Below are 22,913 nucleotides of genomic sequence, written 5' to 3'. Positions count from 1 at the left end.
GTGTGTTTTGCTTTTTGGATACTCAGTTTTCATTGCAAATACAAAGAAAATTACCCTGTTTCCCACCCTGTTTCGAGTTGGGAAACTTCCGCGTGTGAGCCGAATGTGATAACCACTACACCATGGAAACAGACGCTGGCGTTTATCCTGTTGGCAGGATTGGCAAACAGCATAGCTGTCTGGCATTCACGTTTAGTGACAGTTTTACCTCTACGCCTGTCCAGGTCTCAAGCACAGAATCCTTTCCTCGTTAGTATAGTGGATAGTATCTCCTCCTGTCACGCGGAAGACTGGGGTTCGATTCCCCAACGGGGAGGTGGTCCCTGTGTGTTTTGCTTTTTGGATACTCAGTTTTCATTGCAAATACAAAGAAAATTACCCTGTTTCCCACCCTGTTTCGAGTTGGGAACCTTTCGCGTGTGAGACGAATGTGATAACCACTACACCATGGAAACAGACACTGGCGTTTATCCTGTTGGCAGGATTGGCAAACCGCATAGCTGTCTGGCATTGTTTAGTGACAATTTTACCTCTACGCCTGTCCAGGTCGCAAGCACAGAATCCTTTCGTCGTTAGTATAGTGGATAGTATCTCCTCCTGTCACGCGGAAGACTGGGGTTCGATTCCCCAACGGGGAGGTGGTTCCTGTGTGTTTTGCTTTTTGGATACTCAGTTTTCATTGCAAATACAAAGAAAATTACCCTGTTTCCCACCCTTTTTCGAGTTGGGAACCTTCCGCGTGTGAGCCGAATGTGATAACCACTACACCATGGAAACAGACGCTGGTGTTTATCCTGTTGGCAGGATTGGAAAACAGCATAGCTGTCTGGCATTCCCTATTTTAGTGACAGTTTTCCTTCTATGCCTGTCCAGGTAGCAAACACAGAGTCCTTTCCTCGTTAGTATTGTGGATAGTATCTTCTCCTGTCACGCGGAAGACTGGGGTGAGATGCCCCAACGGGCACTTGGTACCTGTGCTATTGTATTTTTGGATACTCAGTTTTCATTGCAAATTCAAAGAAAATTGCCAAGTTTCCACCCGGTTTCGAGCTGGGGACCTTTCGCGTGTTAGGCGAATGTGATAACCACTACACCATGGAAACAGACACTGGCGTTTACTCTGTTGGCCGGATTGGCAAACAGCATAGCTGTCTGGCATTCCCGATTTTAGTGACAGTTTTCCCTCTACGCCTGTCCAGGTAGCAAGCACAGAGTCCTTTCCTCGTTAGTATAGTGGATAGTATCTCTGCCTGTCACGCGCAAGACTGTGGTTAGATTCCCTGAAGGGGAGGTGAGTGCAGGTGCAATTCAGTTTTTGGATACTCAGTTTTCATTGCAAATACAAAGAAAATTACCCTGTTTCCCACCCGGTTTCGAGTTGGGAACCTTTCGCTTGTGAGGAGAATGTGATAACCACTACACCATGGAAACAGACACTGGCGTTTATCCTGTTGGCAGTATTGGCAAACAGCATAGCTGTCTTGCATTCCCGATTTTAGTGACAGTTTTCCCTCTACGCCTGTCCAGGTAGCAAGCACAGAGTCCTTTCCTCGTTAGTATAGTGGATAGTATCTCCGCCTGTCACGCGGAAGACTGGGGTTCGATTCCCCAACGGGGAGGTGGTGCCTGTGTGTTTTGCTTTTTGGACACTCAGTTTTCATTGCAAATACAAAGAAAATTACCCTGTTTCCCACCCTGTTTCGAGTTGGGAACCTTTCGCGTGTGAGCCGAATGTGATAACCACTACACCATGGAAACAGACACTGGCGTTTATCCTGTTGGCAGGATTGGCAAACCGCATAGCTGTCTGGCATTAAGTTTAGTGACAATTTTACCTCTAAGCCTGTCCAGGTCGCAAGCACAGAATCCTTTCGTCGTTAGTATAGTGGATAGTATCTCCTCCTGTCACGCGGAAGACTGGGGTTCGATTCCCCAACGGGGAGGTGGTGCCTGTGTGTTTTGCTTTTTGGATACTCAGTTTTCATTGCAAATACAAAGAAAATTACCCTGTTTCCCACCCTTTTTCGAGTTGGGAACCTTCCGCGTGTGAGCCGAATGTGATAACCACTACACCATGGAAACAGACGCTGGTGTTTATCCTGTTGGCAGGATTGGAAAACAGCATAGCTGTCTGGCATTCCCTATTTTAGTGACAGTTTTCCTTCTATGCCTGTCCAGGTAGCAAACACAGAGTCCTTTCCTCGTTAGTATAGTGGATAGTATCTCCTCCTGTCACGCGGAAGACTGGGGTTCGATTCCCCAACGGGGAGGTGGTGCCTGTGTGTTTTGCTTTTTGGATACTCAGTTTTCATTGCAAATACAAAGAAAATTACCCTGTTTCCCACCCTGTTTCGAGTTGGGAACCTTCCGCGTGTGAGCCGAATGTGATAACCACTACACCATGGAAACAGACGCTGGTGTTTATCCTGTTGGCAGGATTGGAAAACAGCATAGCTGTCTGGCATTCCCTATTTTAGTGACAGTTTTCCTTCTATGCCTGTCCAGGTAGCAAACACAGAGTCCTTTCCTCGTTAGTATTGTGGATAGTATCTTCTCCTGTCACGCGGAAGACTGGGGTGAGATGCCCCAACGGGCACTTGGTACCTGTGCTATTGTATTTTTGGATACTCAGTTTTCATTGCAAATTCAAAGAAAATTGCCAAGTTTCCACCCGGTTTCGAGCTGGGGACCTTTCGCGTGTGAGGCGAATGTGATAACCACTACACCATGGAAACAGACACTGGCGTTTATCCTGTTGGCAGGATTGGCAAACGGCATAGCTGTCTTGCATTCCCGATTTTAGTGACAGTTTTCCCTCTACGCCTGTCCAGGTAGCAAGCACAGAGTCCTTTCCTCATTAGTATAGTGGATAGTATCTCCGCCTGTCACGCGGAAGACTGGGGTTCGATTCCCCAACGGGGAGGTGGTGCCTGTGTGTTTTGCTTTTTGGATACTCAGTTTTCATTGCAAATTCAAAGAAAATTGCCAAGTTTCCACCCGGTTTCGAGCTGGGGACCTTTCGCGTGTTAGGCGAATGTGATAACCACTACACCATGGAAACGGACACTGGCGTTTACTCTGTTGGCCGGATTGGCAAACAGCATAGCTGTCTGGCATTCCCGATTTTAGTGACAGTTTTCCCTCTACGCCTGTCCAGGTAGCAAGCACAGAGTCCTTTCCTCGTTAGTATAGTGGATAGTATCTCTGCCTGTCACGCGCAAGACTGTGGTTAGATTCCCTGAAGGCGAGGTGAGTGCAGGTGCAATTCAATTTTTGGATACTCAGTTTTCATTGCAAATACAAAGAAAATTACCCTGTTTCCCACCCTGTTTCGAGTTGGGAACCTTTCGCGTGTGAGCCGAATGTGATAACCACTACACCATGGAAACAGACACTGGCGTTTATCCTGTTGGCAGGATTGGCAAACAGCATAGCTGTCTGGCATTCACAAGTTTAGTGACAGTTTTACCTCTACGCCTGTCCAGGTCGCAAGCACAGAATCCTTTCCTCGTTAGTATAGTGGATAGTATCTCCTCCTGTCACACGGAAGACTGGGGTTCGATTCCCCAACGGGGAGGTGGTGCCTGTGTGTTTTGCTTTTTGGATACTCAGTTTTCATTGCAAATACAAAGAAAATTACCCTGTTTCCCACCCTGTTTCGAGTTGGGAAACTTCCGCGTGTGAGCCGAATGTGATAACCACTACACCATGGAAACAGACGCTGGCGTTTATCCTGTTGGCCGGATTGGCAAACAGCATAGCTGTCTGGCATTCCCGATTTTAGTGACAGTTTTCCCTCTACGCCTGTCCAGGTTGCAAGCACAGAGTCCTTTCCTCGTTAGTATTGTGGATAGTATCTTCTCCTGTCACGCGGAAGACTGAGGTTAGATTCCCCAACGGGCACTTGGTACCTGTGTTATTGTATTTTTGGATACTCAGTTGTCATTGCAAATTCAAAGAAAATTGCCAAGTTTCCACCCGGTTTCGAGCTGGGGACCTTTCGCGTGTTAGGCGAATGTGATAACCACTACACCATGGAAACAGACGTAGGCGTTTATACTGTTGGCAGGATTGGCAAACAGCATAGCTGTCTGGCATTCCCTATTTTAGTGACAGTTTTCCCTCTATGCCTGTCCATGTAGCATACACAGAGTCATTTCCTCGTTCGTATAGTGGATAGTATCTTCTCCTGTCACGCGGAAGACTGGGGTGAGATTCCCCAACGGGCACTTGGTACCTGTGCTATTGTATTTTTGGATACTGAGTTTTCATTGCAAATTCAAAGAAAATTGCCAAGTTTCCACCCGGTTTCGAGCTGGGGACCTTTCGCGTGTGAGGCGAATGTGATAACCACTACACCATGGAAACAGACACTGGCGTTTATCCTGTTGTCAGGATTGGCAAACAGCATAGCTGTCTTGCATTCCCGATTTTAGTGACAGTTTTCCCTCTACGCCTTTCCAGGTAGCAAGCACAGAGTCCTTTCCTTGTTAGTATAGTGGATAGTATCTCCGCCTGTCACGCGGAAGACTGGGGTTCGATTCCCCAACGGGGAGGTGGTGCCTGTGTGTTTTGCTTTTTGGATACTCAGTTTTCATTGCAAATTCAAAGAAAATTGCCAAGTTTCCACCCGGTTTCGAGTTGGGAACCTTTCGCTTGTGAGGAGAATGTGATAACCACTACACCATGGAAACAGACACTGGCGTTTATCCTGTTGGCAGGATTGGCAAACAGCATAGCTGTCTTGCATTCCCGATTTTAGTGACAGTTTTCCCTCTACGCCTGTCCAGGTCTCAAGCACAGAATCCTTTCCTCGTTAGTATAGTGGATAGTATCTCCTCCTGTCACGCGGAAGACTGGGGTTCGATTCCCCAACGGGGAGGTGGTGCCTGTGTGTTTTGCTTTTTGGATACTCAGTTTTCATTGCAAATACAAAGAAAATTACCCTGTTTCCCACCCTGTTTCGAGTTGGGAACCTTCCGCGTGTGAGCCGAATGTGATAACCACTACACCATGGAAACAGACGCTGGCGTTTATCCTGTTGGCAGGATTGGCAAACAGCATAGCTGTCTGGCATTCACAAGTTTAGTGACAGTTTTACCTCTACGCCTGTCCAGGTCGCAAGCACAGAATCCTTTCCTCGTTAGTATAGTGGATAGTATCTCCTCCTGTCACGCGGAAGACTGGGGTTCGATTCCCCAACGGGGAGGTGGTGCCTGTGTGTTTTGCTTTTTGGATACTCAGTTTTCATTGCAAATACAAAGAAAATTACCCTGTTTCCCACCCTGTTTCGAGTTGGGAACCTTCCGCGTGTGAGCCGAATGTGATAACCACTACACCATGGAAACAGACGCTGGGGTTTATCCTGTTGGCAGGATTGGAAAACAGCATAGCTGTCTGGCATTCCCGATTTTAGTGACAGTTTTCCCTCTACGCCTGTCCAGGTAGCAAGCACAGAGTCCTTTCCTCGTTAGTATAGTGGATAGTATCTCCGCCTGTCACGCGGAAGACTGGGGTTCGATTCCCCAACGGGGAGGTGGTGCTTGTGTGTTTTGCTTTTTGGATACTCAGTTTTCATTGCAAATTCAAAGAAAATTGCCAAGTTTCCACCCGGTTTCGAGCTGGGGACCTTTCACGTGTTAGGCGAATGTGATAACCACTACACCATGGAAACAGACACTGGCGTTTACTCTGTTGGCCGGACTGGCAAACAGCATAGCTGTCTGGCATTCCCGATTTTAGTGACAGTTTTCCCTCTACGCCTGTCCAGGTAGCAAGCACAGAGTCCTTTCCTCGTTAGTATTGTGGATAGTATCTTCTCCTGTCACGCGGAAGACTGGGGTTAGATTCCCCAACGGGCACTTGGTACCTGTGTTATTGTATTTTTGGATACTCAGTTTTCATTGCAAATTCAAAGAAAATTGCCAAGTTTCCACCCGGTTTCGAGCTGGGGACCTTTCGCGTGTTAGGAGAATGTGATAACCACTACACCATGGAAACAGACGTAGGCATTTATACTGTTGGCAGGATTGGCAAACAGCATAGCTGTCTGGCATTCCCTATTTTAGTGACAGTTTTCCCTCTATGCCTGTCCATGTAGCATACACAGAGTCATTTCCTCGTTCGTATAGTGGATAGTATCTTCTCCTGTCACGCGGAAGACTGGGGTGAGATTCCCCAACGGGCACTTGGTACCTGTGCTATTGTATTTTTGGATACTCAGTTTTCATTGCAAATTCAAAGAAAATTGCCAAGTTTCCACCCGGTTTCGAGCTGGGGACCTTTCGCGTGTGAGGCGAATGTGATAACCACTACACCATGGAAACAGACACTGGCGTTTATCCTGTTGGCAGGATTGGCAAACAGCATAGCTGTCTTGCATTCCCGATTTTAGTGACAGTTTTCCCTCTACGCCTGTCCAGGTAGCAAGCACAGAGTCCTTTCCTTGTTAGTATAGTGGATAGTATCTCCGCCTGTCACGCGGAAGACTGGGGTTCGATTCCCCAACGGGGAGGTGGTGCCTGTGTGTTTTGCTTTTTGGATACTCAGTTTTCATTGCGAATTCAAAGAAAATTGCCAAGTTTCCACCCGGTTTCGAGCTGGGGACCTTTCGCGTGTTAGGCGAATGTGATAACCACTACACCATGGAAACAGACACTGGCGTTTACTCTGTTGGCAGGATTGGCAAACAGCATAGCTGTCTGGCATTCACAAGTTTAGTGACAGTTTTACCTCTACGCCTGTCCAGGTCGCAAGCACAGAATCCTTTCCTCGTTAGTATAGTGGATAGTATCTCCTCCTGTCACGCGGAAGACTGGGGTTCGATTCCCCAACGGGGAGGTGGTGCCTGTGTGTTTTGCTTTTTGGATACTCAGTTTTCATTGCAAATACAAAGAAAATTACCCTGTTTCCCACCCTGTTTCGAGTTGGGAACCTTCCGCGTGTGAGCCGAATGTGATAACCACTACACCATGGAAACAGACGCTGACGTTTATCCTGTTGGCAGGATTGGAAAACAGCATAGCTGTCTGGCATTCCCGATTTTAGTGACAGTTTTCCCTCTACGCCTGTCCAGGTAGCAAGCACAGAGTCCTTTCCTCGTTAGTATAGTGGATAGTATCGCCGCCTTTCACGCGGAAGACTGGGGTTCGATTCCCCAACGGGGAGGTGGTGCCTGTGTGTTTTGCTTTTTGGATACTCAGTTTTCATTGCAAATACAAAGAAAATTACCCTGTTTCCCACCCTGTTTCGAGTTGGGAACCTTTCGCGTGTGAGCCGAATGTGATAACCACTACACCATGGAAACAGACACTGGCGTTTATCCTGTTGGCAGGATTGGCAAACAGCATAGCTGTCTGGCATTCCCGATTTTAGTGACAGTTTTCCCGATATGCCTGTCCAGCTAGCAAACACAGAGTCCTTTCCTCGTTAGTATAGTGGATAGTATCTCCGCCTGTCACGTGCAAGACTGGGGTTCGATTCCCTGATGGGGAAGTGAGTGCAGCTGCAATCCAATTTTGGATACTCAGTTTTCATTGCAAATACAAAGAAAATTGCCCTGTTTGCCACCTGGTTTCGAGTTGGGGACCTTTCGCGTGTGAGGAGAATGTGATAACCACTACACCATGGAAACAGACACTGGCGTTTATCCTGTTGGCAGGATTGGCAAACAGCATAGCTGTCTGGCATTCACAAGTTTAGTGACAGTTTTACCTCTACGCCTGTCCAGGTAGCAAGCACAGAGTCCTTTCCTCGTTAGTATAGTGTATAGTATCTCCGCCTGTCACGCGGAAGACTGGGGTTCGATTCCCCAACGGGGAGGTGGTGCCTGTGTGTTTTGCTTTTTGGATACTCAGTTTTCATTGCAAATACAAAGAAAATTACCCTGTTTCCCACCCTGTTTCGAGTTGGGAACCTTTCGCGTGTGAGCCGAATGTGATAACCACTACACCATGGAAACAGACACTGGCGTTTATCCTGTTGGCAGGATTGGCAAACAGCATAGCTGTCTGGCATTCCCGATTTTAGTGACAGTTTTCCCGATATGCCTGTCCAGCTAGCAAACACAGAGTCCTTTCCTCGTTAGTATAGTGGATAATGTCTGCGCCTGTCACGTGCAAGACTGGGGTTCGATTCCCTGATGGGGAAGTGAGTGCAGCTGCAATCAAATTTTGGATACTCAGTTTTCATTGCAAATACAAAGAAAATTGCCCTGTTTGCCACCTGGTTTCGAGTTGGGGACCTTTCGCGTGTGAGGAGAATGTGATAACCACTACACCATGGAAACAGACACTGGCGTTTATCCTGTTGGCAGGATTGGCAAACAGCATAGCTGTCTGGCATTCACAAGTTTAGTGACAGTTTTACCTCTACGCCTGTCCAGGTAGCAAGCACAGAGTCCTTTCCTCGTTAGTATAGTGGATAGTATCTCCGCCTGTCACGCGGAAGACTGGGGTTCGATTCCCCAACGGGGAGGTGGTGCCTGTATGTTTTGCTTTTTGGATACTCAGTTTTCATTGCAAATACAAAGAAAATTACCCTGTTTCGAGTTGGGAACCTTCCGCGTGTGAGCCGAATGTGATAACCACTACACCATGGAAACAGACACTGGCGTTTATCCTGTTGGCAGGATTGGCAAACAGCATAGCTGTCTGGCATTCACAAGTTTAGTGACAGTTTTACCTCTACGCCTGTCCAGGTCGCAAGCACAGAATCCTTTCCTCGTTAGTATAGTGGATAGTATCTCCTCCTGTCACGCGGAAGACTGGGGTTCGATTCCCCAACGGGGAGGTGGTGCCTCTGTGTTTTGCTTTTTGGATACTCAGTTTTCATTGCAAATACAAAGAAAATTACCCTGTTTCCCACCCTGTTTCGAGTTGGGAACCTTCCGCGTGTGAGCCGAATGTGATAACCACTACTCCATGGAAACAGACACTGGCGTTTATCCTGTTGGCAGGATTGGCAAACAGCATAGATGTCTGGCATTCCCGATTTTAGTGACAGTTTTCCCGATATGCCTGTCCAGCTAGCAAACACAGAGTCCTTTCCTCGTTAGTATAGTGGATAATGTCTGCGCCTGTCACGTGCAAGACTGGGGTTCGATTCCCTGATGGGGAAGTGAGTGCAGCTGCAATCCAATTTTGGATACTCAGTTTTCATTGCAAATACAAAGAAAATTGCCCTGTTTCCCACCTGGTTTCGAGTTGGGGACCTTTCGCGTGTGAGGCGAATGTGATAACCACTACACCATGGAAACAGACGCTGGCGTTTTTACTGTTGGCAGGATTGGCAAACAGCATTGCTGTCTGGCATTCCCTATTTTAGTGACAGTTTTCCCTCTATGCCTGTCCATGAAGCATACACAGAGTCCTGTCCTCGTTCATATAGTGGATAGTATCTTCTCCTGTCACGCGGAAGACTGGGGTTAGATTCCCCAACGGGCACTTGGTACCTGTGCTATTGTGTTTTTGGATACTCAGTTTTCATTGAAAATTCAAAGAAATTTGCCAAGCTTCCACCCGGTTTCGAGCTGGGGACCTTTCGCGTGTGAGGCGAATGTGATAACCACTACACCATGGAAACAGACGCTGGCGTTTACTCTGTTGGCCGGATTGGCAAACAGCATAGCTGTCTGGCATTCCCGATTTTAGTGACAGTTTTACCTCTACGCCTGTCCAGGTAGCAAGCACAGAGTCCTTTCCTCGTTAGTATAGTGTATAGTATCTCCGCCTGTCACGCGGAAGACTGGGGTTCGATTCCCCAACGGGGAGGTGGTGCCTGTGTGTTTTGCTTTTTGGATACTCAGTTTTCATTGCAAATACAAAGAAAATTACCCTGTTTCCCACCCTGTTTCGAGTTGGGAACCTTTCGCGTGTGAGCCGAATGTGATAACCACTACACCATGGAAACAGACACTGGCGTTTATCCTGTTGGCAGGATTGGCAAACAGCATAGCTGTCTGGCATTCCCGATTTTAGTGACAGTTTTCCCGATATGCCTGTCCAGCTAGCAAACACAGAGTCCTTTCCTCGTTAGTATAGTGGATAATGTCTGCGCCTGTCACGTGCAAGACTGGGGTTCGATTCCCTGATGGGGAAGTGAGTGCAGCTGCAATCCAATTTTGGATACTCAGTTTTCATTGCAAATACAAAGAAAATTGCCCTGTTTGCCACCTGGTTTCGAGTTGGGGACCTTTCGCGTGTGAGGAGAATGTGATAACCACTACACCATGGAAACAGACACTGGCGTTTATCCTGTTGGCAGGATTGGCAAACAGCATAGCTGTCTGGCATTCACAAGTTTAGTGACAGTTTTACCTCTACGCCTGTCCAGGTAGCAAGCACAGAGTCCTTTCCTCGTTAGTATAGTGGATAGTATCTCCGCCTGTCACGCGGAAGACTGGGGTTCGATTCCCCAACGGGGAGGTGGTGCCTGTGTGTTTTGCTTTTTGGATACTCAGTTTTCATTGCAAATACAAAGAAAATTACCCTGTTTCGAGTTGGGAACCTTCCGCGTGTGAGCCGAATGTGATAACCACTACACCATGGAAACAGACACTGGCGTTTATCCTGTTGGCAGGATTGGCAAACAGCATAGCTGTCTGGCATTCACAAGTTTAGTGACAGTTTTACCTCTACGCCTGTCCAGGTCGCAAGCACAGAATCCTTTCCTCGTTAGTATAGTGGATAGTATCTCCTCCTGTCACGCGGAAGACTGGGGTTCGATTCCCCAACGGGGAGGTGGTGCCTCTGTGTTTTGCTTTTTGGATACTCAGTTTTCATTGCAAATACAAAGAAAATTACCCTGTTTCCCACCCTGTTTCGAGTTGGGAACCTTCCGCGTGTGAGCCGAATGTGATAACCACTACTCCATGGAAACAGACACTGGCGTTTATCCTGTTGGCAGGATTGGCAAACAGCATAGATGTCTGGCATTCCCGATTTTAGTGACAGTTTTCCCGATATGCCTGTCCAGCTAGCAAACACAGAGTCCTTTCCTCGTTAGTATAGTGGATAATGTCTGCGCCTGTCACGTGCAAGACTGGGGTTCGATTCCCTGATGGGGAAGTGAGTGCAGCTGCAATCCAATTTTGGATACTCAGTTTTCATTGCAAATACAAAGAAAATTGCCCTGTTTCCCACCTGGTTTCGAGTTGGGGACCTTTCGCGTGTGAGGCGAATGTGATAACCACTACACCATGGAAACAGACGCTGGCGTTTATACTGTTGGCAGGATTGGCAAACAGCATTGCTGTCTGGCATTCCCTATTTTAGTGACAGTTTTCCCTCTATGCCTGTCCATGAAGCATACACAGAGTCCTGTCCTCGTTCATATAGTGGATAGTATCTTCTCCTGTCACGCGGAAGACTGGGGTTAGATTCCCCAACGGGCACTTGGTACCTGTGCTATTGTGTTTTTGGATACTCAGTTTTCATTGAAAATTCAAAGAAATTTGCCAAGCTTCCACCCGGTTTCGAGCTGGGGACCTTTCGCGTGTGAGGCGAATGTGATAACCACTACACCATGGAAACAGACGCTGGCGTTTACTCTGTTGGCCGGATTGGCAAACAGCATAGCTGTCTGGCATTCCCGATTTTAGTGACAGTTTTACCTCTACGCCTGTCCAGGTAGCAAGCACAGAGTCCTTTCCTCGTTAGTATAGTGTATAGTATCTCCGCCTGTCACGCGGAAGACTGGGGTTCGATTCCCCAACGGGGAGGTGGTGCCTGTGTGTTTTGCTTTTTGGATACTCAGTTTTCATTGCAAATACAAAGAAAATTACCCTGTTTCCCACCCTGTTTCGAGTTGGGAACCTTTCGCGTGTGAGCCGAATGTGATAACCACTACACCATGGAAACAGACACTGGCGTTTATCCTGTTGGCAGGATTGGCAAACAGCATAGCTGTCTGGCATTCACAAGTTTAGTGACAGTTTTACCTCTACGCCTGTCCAGGTCGCAAGCACAGAATCCTTTCCTCGTTAGTATAGTGGATAGTATCTCCTCCTGTCACGCGGAAGACTGGGGTTCGATTCCCCAACGGGGAGGTGGTGCCTCTGTGTTTTGCTTTTTGGATACTCAGTTTTCATTGCAAATACAAAGAAAATTACCCTGTTTCCCACCCTGTTTCGAGTTGGGAACCTTTCACGTGTGAGCCGAATGTGATAACCACTACACCATGGAAACAGACACTGGCGTTTATCCTGTTGGCAGGATTGGCAAACAGCATAGCTGTCTGGCTTTCACAGGTTTAGTGACAGTTTTACCTCTACGCCTGTCCAGGTCGCAAGCACAGAATCCTTTCCTCGTTAGTATAGTGGATAGTATCTCCTCCTGTCACGCGGAAGACTGGGGTTCGATTCCCCAACGGGGAGGTGGTGCCTGTGTGTTTTGCTTTTTGGATACTCAGTTTTCATTGCAAATACAAAGAAATTTACCCTGTTTCCCACCCTGTTTCGAGTTGGGAACCTTCCGCGTGTGAGCCGAATGTGATAACCACTACACCATGGAAACAGACGCTGGCGTTTATCCTGTTGGCAGGATTGGCAAACAGCATAGCTGTCTGGCATTCACAAGTTTAGTGACAGTTTTACCTCTACGCCTGTCCAGGTCGCAAGCACAGAATCCTTTCCTCGTTAGTATAGTGGATAGTATCTCCTCCTGTCACGCGGAAGACTGGGGTTCGATTCCCCAACGGGGAGGTGGTGCCTGTGTGTTTTGCTTTTTGGATACTCAGTTTTCATTGCAAATACAAAGAAAATTACCCTGTTTCCCACCCTGTTTCGAGTTGGGAACCTTCCGCGTGTGAGCCGAATGTGATAACCACTACACCATGGAAACAGACGCTGGCGTTTATCCTGTTGGCAGGATTGGAAAACAGCATAGCTGTCTGGCATTCCCGATTTTAGTGACAGTTTTCCCTCTACGCCTGTCCAGGTAGCAAGCACAGAGTCCTTTCCTCATTAGTATAGTGGATAGTATCTCCGCCTGTCACGCGGAAGACTGGGGTTCGATTCCCCAACGGGGAGGTGGTGCCTGTGTATTTTGCTTTTTGGATACTCAGTTTTCATTGCAAATTCAAAGAAAATTGCCAAGTTTCCACCCGGTTTCGAGATGGGGACCTTTCACGTGTTAGGCGAATGTGATAACCACTACACCATGGAAACAGACACTGGCGTTTACTCTGTTGGCCGGATTGGCAAACAGCATAGCTGTCTGGCATTCCCGATTTTAGTGACAGTTTTCCCTCTACGCCTGTCCAGGTAGCAAGCACAGAGTCCTTTCCTCGTTAGTTTAGTGGATAGTATCTCTGCCTGTCACGCGCAAGACTGTGGTTAGATTCCCTGAAGGGGAGGTGAGTGCAGGTGCAATTAAATTTTTGGATACTCAGTTTTCATTGCAAATACAAAGAAAATTACCCTGTTTCCCACCCTGTTTCGAGTTGGGAACCTTTCGCGTGTGAGCCGAATGTGATAACCACTACACCATGGAAACAGACACTGGCGTTTAACCTGTTGGCAGGATTGGCAAACAGCATAGCTGTCTGGCATTCCCGATTTTAGTGACAGTTTTCCCGATATGCCTGTCCAGCTAGCAAACACAGAGTCCTTTCCTCGTTAGTATAGTGGATAGTATCTCCGCCTGTCACGTGCAAGACTGGGGTTCGATTACCTGATGGGGAAGTGAGTGCAGCTGCAATCCAATTTTGGATACTCAGTTTTCATTGCAAATACAAAGAAAATTGCCCTGTTTGCCACCTGGTTTCGAGTTGGGGACCTTTCGCGTGTGAGGAGAATGTGATAACCACTACACCATGGAAACAGACACTGGCGTTTATCCTGTTGGCAGGATTGGCAAACAGCATAGCTGTCTGGCATTCCCGATTTTAGTGACAGTTTTCCCTCTACGCCTGTCCAGGTAGCAAGCACAGAGTCCTTTCCTTGTTAGTATAGTGGATAGTATCTCCGCCTGTCACGCGGAAGACTGGGGTTCGATTCCCCAACGGGGAGGTGGTGCCTGTGTGTTTTGCTTTTTGGACACTCAGTTTTCATTGCAAATACAAAGAAAATTACCCTGTTTCCCACCCTGTTTCGAGTTGGGAACCTTTCGCGTGTGAGCCGAATGTGATAACCACTACACCATGGAAACAGACACTGGCGTTTATCCTGTTGGCAGGATTGGCAAACCGCATAGCTGTCTGGCATTAAGTTTAGTGACAGTTTTACCTCTACGCCTGTCCAGGTAGCAAGCACAGAGTCCTTTCCTCGTTAGTATAGTGGATAGTATCTCCGCCTGTCACGCGGAAGACTGGGGTTCGATTCCCCAACGGGGAGGTGGTGCCTGTGTGTTTTGCTTTTTGGATACTCAGTTTTCATTGCAAATCCAAAGAAAATTACCCTGTTTCGAGTTGGGAACCTTCCGCGTGTGAGCCGAATGTGATAACCACTACACCATGGAAACAGACGCTGGCGTTTATCCTGTTGGCAGGATTGGCAAACAGCATAGCTGTCTGGCATTCACAAGTTTAGTGACAGTTTTACCTCTACGCCTGTCCAGATCGAAAGCACAGAATCCTTTCCTCGTTAGTATAGTGGATAGTATCTCCTCCTGTCACGCGGAAGACTGGGGTTCGATTCCCCAACGGGGAGGTGGTGCCTGTGTGTTTTGCTTTTTGGATACTCAGTTTTCATTGCAAATACAAAGAAAATTACCCTGTTTCCCACCCTGTTTCGAGTTGGGAACCTTCCACGTGTGAGCCGAATGTGATAACCACTACACCATGGAAACAGACGCTGGCGTTTATCCTGTTGGCAGGATTGGAAAACAGCATAGCAGTCTGGCATTCCCGATTTTAGTGACAGTTTTCCCTCTACGCCTGTCCAGGTAGCAACAACAGAGTCCTTTCCTCGTTAGTATAGTGGATAGTATCTCCGCCTGTCACGCGGAAGACTGGGGTTCGATTCCCCAACGGGGAGGTGGTGCCTGTGTGTTTTGCTTTTTGGATACTCAGTTTTCATTGCAAATACAAAGAAAATTACCCTGTTTCCCACCCTGTTTCGAGTTGGGAACCTTCCGCGTGTGAGCCGAATGTGATAACCACTACACCATGGAAACAGACACTGGCGTTTATCCTGTTGGCAGGATTGGCAAACAGCATAGCTGTCTGGCATTCACAAGTTTAGTGACAGTTTTACCTCTACGCCTGTCCAGGTCGCAAGCACAGAATCCTTTCCTCGTTAGTATAGTGGATAGTATCTCCTCCTGTCACGCGGAAGACTGGGGTTCGATTCCCCAACGGGGAGGTGGTGCCTCTGTGTTTTGCTTTTTGGATACTCAGTTTTCATTGCAAATACAAAGAAAATTACCCTGTTTCCCACCCTGTTTCGAGTTGGGAACCTTCCGCGTGTGAGCCGAATGTGATAACCACTACACCATGGAAACAGACACTGGCGTTTATCCTGTTGGCAGGATTGGCAAACAGCATAGATGTCTGGCATTCCCGATTTTAGTGACAGTTTTCCCGATATGCCTGTCCAGCTAGCAAACACAGAGTCCTTTCCTCGTTAGTATAGTGGATAATGTCTGCGCCTGTCACGTGCAAGACTGGGGTTCGATTCCCTGATGGGGAAGTGATTGCAGCTGCAATCCAATTTTGGATACTCAGTTTTCATTGCAAATACAAAGAAAATTGCCCTGTTTCCCACCTGGTTTCGAGTTGGGGACCTTTCGCGTGTGAGGCGAATGTGATAACCACTACACCATGGAAACAGACGCTGGCGTTTATACTGTTGGCAGGATTGGCAAACAGCATTGCTGTCTGGCATTCCCTATTTTAGTGACAGTTTTCCCTCTATGCCTGTCCATGAAGCATACACAGAGTCCTGTCCTCGTTCATATAGTGGATAGTATCTTCTCCTGTCACGCGGAAGACTGGGGTTAGATTCCCCAACGGGCACTTGGTACCTGTGCTATTGTGTTTTTGGATACTCAGTTTTCATTGAAAATTCAAAGAAATTTGCCAAGTTTCCACCCGGTTTCGAGCTGGGGACCTTTCGCGTGTGAGGCGAATGTGATAACCACTACACCATGGAAACAGACACTGGCGTTTATCCTGTTGGCAGGATTGGCAAACAGCATAGCTGTCTTGCATTCCCGATTTTAGTGACAGTTTTCCCTCTACGCCTGTCCAGGTAGCAAGCACAGAGTCCTTTCCTCGTTAGTATAGTGGATAGTATCTCCGCCTGTCACGCGGAAGACTGTGGTTCGATTCCCCAACGGGGAGGTGGTGCCTGTGTGTTTTGCTTTTTGGACACTCAGTTTTCATTGCAAATACAAAGAAAATTACCCTGTTTCCCACCCTGTTTCGAGTTGGGAACCTTTCGCGTGTGAGCCGAATGTGATAACCACTACACCATGGAAACAGACACTGGCGTTTATCCTGTTGGCAGGATTGGCAAACAGCATAGCTGTCTGGCATTCCCGATTTTAGTGACAGTTTTCCCGATATGCCTGTCCAGCTAGCAACCACAGAGTCCTTTCCTCGTTAGTATAGTGGATAATGTCTGCGCCTGTCACGTGCAAGACTGGGGTTCGATTCCCTGATGGGGAAGTGAGTGCAGCTGCAATCCAATTTTGGATACTCAGTTTTCATTGCAAATACAAAGAAAATTGCCCTGTTTGCCACCTGGTTTCGAGTTGGGGACCTTTCGCGTGTGAGGCGAATGTGATAACCACTACACCATGGAAACAGACGCTGGCGTTTATACTGTTGGCAGGATTGGCAAACAGCATTGCTGTCTGGCATTCCCTATTTTAGTGACAGTTTTCCCTCTATGCCTGTCCATGAAGCATACACAGAGTCCTGTCCTCGTTCGTATAGTGGATAGTATCTTCTCCTGTCACGCGGAAGACTGGGGTTAGATTCCCCAACGGGCACTTGGTACCTGTGCTATTGTGTTTTTGGATACTCAGTTTTCATTGAAAATTCAAAGAAATTTGCCAAGTTTCCACCTGGTTTCGAGCTGGGGACCTTTCGCGTGTGAGGCGAATGTGATAACCACTACACCATGGAAACAGACACTGGCGTTTATCCTGTTGGCAGGATTGGCAAACAGCATAGCTGTCTTGCATTCCCGATTTTAGTGACAGTTTTCCCTCTACGCCTGTCCAGGTAGCAAGCACAGAGTCCTTTCCTCGTTAGTATAGTGGATAGTATCTCCGCCTGTCACGCGGAAGATTGGGGTTCGATTCCCCAACGGGGAGGTGGTGCCTGTGTGTTTTGCTTTTTGGATACTCAGTTTTCATTGCAAATACAAAGAAAATTACCCTGTTTCCCACCATGTTTCGAGTTGGGAACCTTTCGCGTGTGAGCCGAATGTGATAACCACTACACCATGGAAACAGACACTGGCGTTTATCCTGTTGGCAGGATTGGCAAACAGCATAGCTGTCTGGCATTCCCTATTTTAGTGACAGTTTTCCTTCTATGCCTGTCCAGGTAGCAAACACAGAGTCCTTTCCTCGTTAGTATTGTGGATAGTATCTTCTCCTGTCACGCGGAAGACTGGGGTTAGATTCCCCAACGGGCACTTGGTACCTGTGTTATTGTATTTTTGGATACTCAGTTTTCATTGCAAATTCAAAGAAAATTGCCAAGTTTCCACCCGGTTTCGAGCTGGGGACCTTTCGCGTGTTAGGCGAATGTGATAACCACTACACCATGGAAACAGACGTTGGCGTTTATACTGTTGGCAGGATTGGCAAACAGCAGAGCTGTCTGGCGTTCCCTATTTTAGTGACAGTTTTCCCTCTATGCCTGTCCATGTAGCATACACAGAGTCATTTCCTCGTTCGTATAGTGGATAGTATCTTCTCCTGTCACGCGCAAGACTGTGGTTAGATTCCCTGAAGGGGAGGTGAGTGCAGGTGCAATTCAATTTTTGGATACTCAGTTTTCATTGCAAATACAAAGAAAATTACCCTGTTTCCCACCCGGTTTCGAGTTGGGAACCTTTCGCGTGTGAGGAGAATGTGATAACCACTACACCATGGAAACAGACACTGGCGTTTATCCTGTTGGCAGGATTGGCAAACAGCATAGCTGTCTGGCATTCCCTATTTTAGTGACAGTTTTCCCTCTATGCCTGTCCATGAAGCATACACAGAGTCCTGTCCTCGTTCGTATAGTGGATAGTATCTTCTCCTGTCACGCGGAAGACTGGGGTTAGATTCCCCAACGGGCACTTGGTACCTGTGCTATTGTGTTTTTGGATACTCAGTTTTCATTGAAAATTCAAAGAAATTTGCCAAGTTTCCACCCGGTTTCGAGCTGGGGACCTTTCGCGTGTGAGGCGAATGTGATAACCACTACACCATGGAAACAGACACTGGCGTTTATCCTGTTGGCAGGATTGGCAAACAGCATAGCTGTCTTGCATTCCCGATTTTAGTGACAGTTTTCCCTCTACGCCTGTCCAGGTAGCAAGTACAGAGTCCTTTCCTCGTTAGTATAGTGGATAGTAACTCCGCCTGTCACGCGGAAGACTGGGGTTCGATTCCCCAACGGGGAGCTGGTGCCTGTGTGTTTTGCTTTTTGGACACTCAGTTTTCATTGCAAATACAAAGAAAATTACCCTGTTTCCCACCCTGTTTCGAGTTGGGAACCTTTCGCGTGTGAGCCGAATGTGATAACCACTACACCATGGAAACAGACACTGGGGTTTATCCTGTTGGCAGGATTGGCAAACCGCATAGCTGTCTGGCATTGTTTAGTGACAATTTTACCTCTACGCCTGTCCAGGTCGCAAGCACAGAATCCTTTCGTCGTTAGTATAATGGATAGTATCTCCTCCTGTCACGCTGAAGACTGGGGTTCGATTCCCCAACGGGGAGGTGGTGCTTGTGTGTTTTGCTTTTTGGATACTCAGTTTTCATTGCAAATACAAAGAAAATTACCCTGTTTCCCACCCTTTTTCGAGTTGGGAACCTTCCGCGTGTGAGCCGAATGTGATAACCACTACACCATGGAAACAGACGCTGGTGTTTATCCTGTTGGCAGGATTGGAAAACAGCATAGCTGTCTGGCATTCCCTATTTTAGTTACAGTTTTCCCTCTATGCCTGTCCATGTAGCATACACAGAGTCATTTCCTCGTTCGTATAGTGGATAGTATCTTCTCCTGTCACGCGGAAGACTGGGGTGAGATTCCCCAACGGGCACTTGGTACCTGTGCTATTGTATTTTTGGATACTCAGTTTTCATTGCAAATTCAAAGAAAATTGCCAAGTTTCCACCCGGTTTCGAGCTGGGGACCTTTCGCGTGTGAGGCGAATGTGATAACCACTACACCATGGAAACAGACACTGGCGTTTATCCTGTTGGCAGGATTGGCAAACAGCATAGCTGTCTTGCATTCCCGATTTTAGTGACAGTTTTCCCTCTACGCCTGTCCAGGTAGCAAGCACAGAGTCCTTTCCTCGTTAGTATAGTTGATAGTATCTCCGCCTGTCACGTGCAAGACTGGGGTTCGATTCCCTGATGGGGAAGTGAGTGCAGCTGCAATCCAATTTTGGATACTCAGTTTTCATTGCAAATACAAAGAAAATTGCCCTGTTTGCCACCTGGTTTCGAGTTGGGGACCTTTCGCGTGTGAGGCGAATGTGATAACCACTACACCATGGAAACAGACGCTGGCGTTTATACTGTTGGCAGGATTGGCAAACAGCATTGCTGTCTGGCATTCCCTATTTTAGTGACAGTTTTCCCTCTATGCCTGTCCATGAAGCATACACAGAGTCCTGTCCTCGTTCGTATAGTGGATAGTATCTTCTCCTGTCACGCGGAAGACTGGGGTTAGATTCCCCAACGGGCACTTGGTACCTGTGCTATTGTGTTTTTGGATACTCAGTTTTCATTGAAAATTCAAAGAAATTTGCCAAGTTTCCACCGGGTTTCGAGCTGGGGACCTTTCGCGTGTGAGGCGAATGTGATAACCACTACACCATGGAAACAGACACTGGCGTTTATCCTGTTGGCAGGATTGGCAAACAGCATAGCTGTCTTGCATTCCCGATTTTAGTGACAGTTTTCCCTCTACGCCTGTCCAGGTAGCAAGCACAGAGTCCTTTGACTCGTTAGTATAGTGGATAGTATCTCCGCCTGTCACGCGGAAGACTGGGGTTCGATTCCCCAACGGGGAGGTGGTGCCTGTGTGTTTTGCTTTTTGGACACTCAGTTTTCATTGCAAATACAAAGAAAATTACCCTGTTTCCCACCCTGTTTCGAGTTGGGAACCTTTCGCGTGTGAGCCGAATGTGATAACCACTACACCATGGAAACAGACACTGGCGTTTATCCTGTTGGCAGGATTGGCAAACAGCATAGCTGTCTGGCATTCCCGATTTTAGTGACAGTTTTCCCTCTATGCCTGTCCATGAAGCATACACAGAGTCCTGTCCTCGTTCATATAGTGGATAGTATCTTCTCCTGTCACGCGGAAGACTGGGGTTAGATTCCCCAACGGGCACTTGGTACCTGTGCTATTGTGTTTTTGGATACTCAGTTTTCATTGAAAATTCAAAGAAATTTGCCAAGTTTCCACCCGGTTTCGAGCTGGGGACCTTTCGCGTGTGAGGCGAATGTGATAACCACTACACCATGGAAACAGACACTGGCGTTTATCCTGTTGGCAGGATTGGCAAACAGCATAGCTGTCTTGCATTCCCGATTTTAGTGACAGTTTTCCCTCTACGCCTGTCCAGGTAGCAAGCACAGAGTCCTTTCCTCGTTAGTATAGTGGATAGTATCTCCGCCTGTCACGCGGAAGACTGTGGTTCGATTCCCCAACGGGGAGGTGGTACCTGTGTGTTTTGCTTTTTGGACACTCAGTTTTCATTGCAAATACAAAGAAAATTACCCTGTTTCCCACCCTGTTTCGAGTTGGGAACCTTTCGCGTGTGAGCCGAATGTGATAACCACTACACCATGGAAACAGACACTGGCGTTTATGCTGTTGGCAGGATTGGCAAACCGCATAGCTGTCTGGCATTAAGTTTAGTGACAATTTTACCTCTACGCCTGTCCAGGTCGCAAGCACAGAATCCTTTCGTCGTTAGTATAGTGGATAGTATCTCCTCCTGTCACGCGGAAGACTGGGGTTCGATTCCCCAACTGGGAGGTGGTGCCTGTGTGTTTTGCTTTTTGGATACTCAGTTTTCATTGCAAATACAAAGAAAATTACCCTGTTTCCCACCCTGTTTCGAGTTGGGAACCTTCCGCGTGTGAGCCGAATGTGATAACCACTACACCATGGAAACAGACGCTGGTGTTTATCCTGTTGGCAGGATTGGCAAACAGCATAGCTGTCTTGCATTCCCGATTTTAGTGACAGTTTTCCCTCTACGCCTGTCCAGGTAGCAAGCACAGAGTCCTTTCCTCGTTAGTATAGTGGATAGTATCTCTGCCTGTCACGCGCAAGACTGTGGTTAGATTCCCTGAAGGGGAGGTGAGTGCAGGTGCAATTCAATTTTTGGATACTCAGTTTTCATTGCAAATACAAAGAAAATTACCCTGTTTCCCACCCTGTTTCGAGTTGGGAACCTTTCGCGTGTGAGCCGAATGTGATAACCACTACACCATGGAAACAGACACTGGCGTTTATCCTGTTGGCAGGATTGGCAAACAGCATAGCTGTCTGGCATTCACAAGTTTAGTGACAGTTTTACCTCTACGCCTGTCCAGGTCGCAAGCACAGAATCCTTTCCTCGTTAGTATAGTGGATAGTATCTCCTCCTGTCACGCGGAAGACTGGGGTTCGATTCCCCACCGGGGAGGTGGTGCCTGTGTGTTTTGCTTTTTGGATACTCAGTTTTCATTGCAAATACAAAGAAATTTACCCTGTTTCCCACCCTGTTTCGAGTTGGGAACCTTCCGCGTGTGAGCCGAATGTGATAACCACTACACCATGGAAACAGACGCTGGCGTTTATCCTGTTGGCAGGATTGGCAAACAGCATAGCTGTCTGGCATTCACAAGTTTAGTGACAGTTTTACCTCTACGCCTGTCCAGGTCGCAAGCACAGAATCCTTTCCTCGTTAGTATAGTGGATAGTATCTCCTCCTGTCACGCGGAAGACTGGGGTTCGATTCCCCAACGGGGAGGTGGTGCCTGTGTGTTTTGCTTTTTGGATACTCAGTTTTCATTGCAAATACAAAGAAAATTACCCTGTTTCCCACCCTGTTTCGAGTTGGGAACCTTCCGCGTGTGAGCCGAATGTGATAACCACTACACCATGGAAACAGACGCTGGCGTTTATCCTGTTGGCAGGATTGGAAAACAGCATAGCTGTCTGGCATTCCCGATTTTAGTGACAGTTTTCCCTCTACGCCTGTCCAGGTAGCAAGCACAGAGTCCTTTCCTCGTTAGTATAGTGGATAGTATCTCCGCCTGTCACGCGGAAGACTGGGGTTAGATTCCCCAACGGGGAGGTGGTGCCTGTGTGTTTTGCTTTTTGGATACTCAGTTTTCATTGCAAATTCAAAGAAAATTGCCAAGTTTCCACCCGGTTTCGAGCTGGGGACCTTTCACGTGTTAGGCGAATGTGATAACCACTACACCATGGAAACAGACACTGGCGTTTACTCTGTTGGCCGGATTGGCAAACAGCATAGCTGTCTGGCATTCCCGATTTTAGTGACAGTTTTCCCTCTACGCCTGTCCAGGTAGCAAGCACAGAGTCCTTTCCTCGTTAGTATAGTGGATAGTATCTCTGCCTGTCACGCGCAAGACTGTGGTTAGATTCCCTGAAGGGGAGGTGAGTGCAGGTGCAATTCAATTTTTGGATACTCAGTTTTCATTGCAAATACAAAGAAAATTACCCTGTTTCCCACCCTGTTTCGAGTTGGGAACCTTTCGCGT

At 47.5% G+C, this 22,913-nt stretch overlaps 21 non-coding genes across 21 annotated transcripts; 6 read left to right on the top strand and 15 right to left on the bottom strand.

Moving 5' to 3' along the window:
- Positions 1-1,030: 1,030 nt before the first annotated feature.
- trnav-aac (transfer RNA valine (anticodon AAC)) lies at positions 1,031-1,103 on the bottom strand. Its single transcript has one exon. It is a non-coding gene; the product is annotated as a tRNA-Val (tRNA).
- A 444-nt stretch (positions 1,104-1,547) lies between these two features.
- Positions 1,548-1,619, top strand: trnad-guc (transfer RNA aspartic acid (anticodon GUC)). The gene has a single exon. It is a non-coding gene; the product is annotated as a tRNA-Asp (tRNA).
- A 1,043-nt stretch (positions 1,620-2,662) lies between these two features.
- trnav-cac (transfer RNA valine (anticodon CAC)) lies at positions 2,663-2,735 on the bottom strand. Its single transcript has one exon. It is a non-coding gene; the product is annotated as a tRNA-Val (tRNA).
- Positions 2,736-2,988: 253 nt separating this feature from the next.
- Positions 2,989-3,061, bottom strand: trnav-aac (transfer RNA valine (anticodon AAC)). Its single transcript has one exon. It is a non-coding gene; the product is annotated as a tRNA-Val (tRNA).
- Positions 3,062-3,969: 908 nt separating this feature from the next.
- trnav-aac (transfer RNA valine (anticodon AAC)) lies at positions 3,970-4,042 on the bottom strand. The gene has a single exon. It is a non-coding gene; the product is annotated as a tRNA-Val (tRNA).
- Positions 4,043-4,295: 253 nt separating this feature from the next.
- On the bottom strand, positions 4,296-4,368 carry trnav-cac (transfer RNA valine (anticodon CAC)). Its single transcript has one exon. It is a non-coding gene; the product is annotated as a tRNA-Val (tRNA).
- Positions 4,369-5,464: 1,096 nt separating this feature from the next.
- Positions 5,465-5,536, top strand: trnad-guc (transfer RNA aspartic acid (anticodon GUC)). The gene has a single exon. It is a non-coding gene; the product is annotated as a tRNA-Asp (tRNA).
- A 65-nt stretch (positions 5,537-5,601) lies between these two features.
- On the bottom strand, positions 5,602-5,674 carry trnav-aac (transfer RNA valine (anticodon AAC)). The gene has a single exon. It is a non-coding gene; the product is annotated as a tRNA-Val (tRNA).
- A 579-nt stretch (positions 5,675-6,253) lies between these two features.
- Positions 6,254-6,326, bottom strand: trnav-cac (transfer RNA valine (anticodon CAC)). The gene has a single exon. It is a non-coding gene; the product is annotated as a tRNA-Val (tRNA).
- Positions 6,327-6,579: 253 nt separating this feature from the next.
- On the bottom strand, positions 6,580-6,652 carry trnav-aac (transfer RNA valine (anticodon AAC)). The gene has a single exon. It is a non-coding gene; the product is annotated as a tRNA-Val (tRNA).
- A 1,751-nt stretch (positions 6,653-8,403) lies between these two features.
- trnad-guc (transfer RNA aspartic acid (anticodon GUC)) lies at positions 8,404-8,475 on the top strand. The gene has a single exon. It is a non-coding gene; the product is annotated as a tRNA-Asp (tRNA).
- Positions 8,476-9,509: 1,034 nt separating this feature from the next.
- trnav-cac (transfer RNA valine (anticodon CAC)) lies at positions 9,510-9,582 on the bottom strand. Its single transcript has one exon. It is a non-coding gene; the product is annotated as a tRNA-Val (tRNA).
- A 770-nt stretch (positions 9,583-10,352) lies between these two features.
- On the top strand, positions 10,353-10,424 carry trnad-guc (transfer RNA aspartic acid (anticodon GUC)). The gene has a single exon. It is a non-coding gene; the product is annotated as a tRNA-Asp (tRNA).
- A 1,034-nt stretch (positions 10,425-11,458) lies between these two features.
- Positions 11,459-11,531, bottom strand: trnav-cac (transfer RNA valine (anticodon CAC)). The gene has a single exon. It is a non-coding gene; the product is annotated as a tRNA-Val (tRNA).
- Positions 11,532-14,260: 2,729 nt separating this feature from the next.
- Positions 14,261-14,332, top strand: trnad-guc (transfer RNA aspartic acid (anticodon GUC)). Its single transcript has one exon. It is a non-coding gene; the product is annotated as a tRNA-Asp (tRNA).
- A 570-nt stretch (positions 14,333-14,902) lies between these two features.
- trnad-guc (transfer RNA aspartic acid (anticodon GUC)) lies at positions 14,903-14,974 on the top strand. Its single transcript has one exon. It is a non-coding gene; the product is annotated as a tRNA-Asp (tRNA).
- A 1,046-nt stretch (positions 14,975-16,020) lies between these two features.
- trnav-cac (transfer RNA valine (anticodon CAC)) lies at positions 16,021-16,093 on the bottom strand. The gene has a single exon. It is a non-coding gene; the product is annotated as a tRNA-Val (tRNA).
- Positions 16,094-17,653: 1,560 nt separating this feature from the next.
- Positions 17,654-17,726, bottom strand: trnav-aac (transfer RNA valine (anticodon AAC)). The gene has a single exon. It is a non-coding gene; the product is annotated as a tRNA-Val (tRNA).
- A 581-nt stretch (positions 17,727-18,307) lies between these two features.
- On the bottom strand, positions 18,308-18,380 carry trnav-cac (transfer RNA valine (anticodon CAC)). The gene has a single exon. It is a non-coding gene; the product is annotated as a tRNA-Val (tRNA).
- A 902-nt stretch (positions 18,381-19,282) lies between these two features.
- trnav-cac (transfer RNA valine (anticodon CAC)) lies at positions 19,283-19,355 on the bottom strand. The gene has a single exon. It is a non-coding gene; the product is annotated as a tRNA-Val (tRNA).
- A 1,234-nt stretch (positions 19,356-20,589) lies between these two features.
- Positions 20,590-20,662, bottom strand: trnav-cac (transfer RNA valine (anticodon CAC)). Its single transcript has one exon. It is a non-coding gene; the product is annotated as a tRNA-Val (tRNA).
- Between the last annotated feature and the right edge of the window lie 2,251 nt (positions 20,663-22,913).

The sequence above is a fragment of the Festucalex cinctus genome, chromosome 19 (genome assembly GCF_051991245.1).
Source record: "Festucalex cinctus isolate MCC-2025b chromosome 19, RoL_Fcin_1.0, whole genome shotgun sequence".
Lineage (NCBI taxonomy): Eukaryota > Metazoa > Chordata > Actinopteri > Syngnathiformes > Syngnathidae > Festucalex > Festucalex cinctus.
Note: the sequence above shows the minus strand (reverse complement) of the source record. Positions and strands in the feature narration are given on the sequence as shown.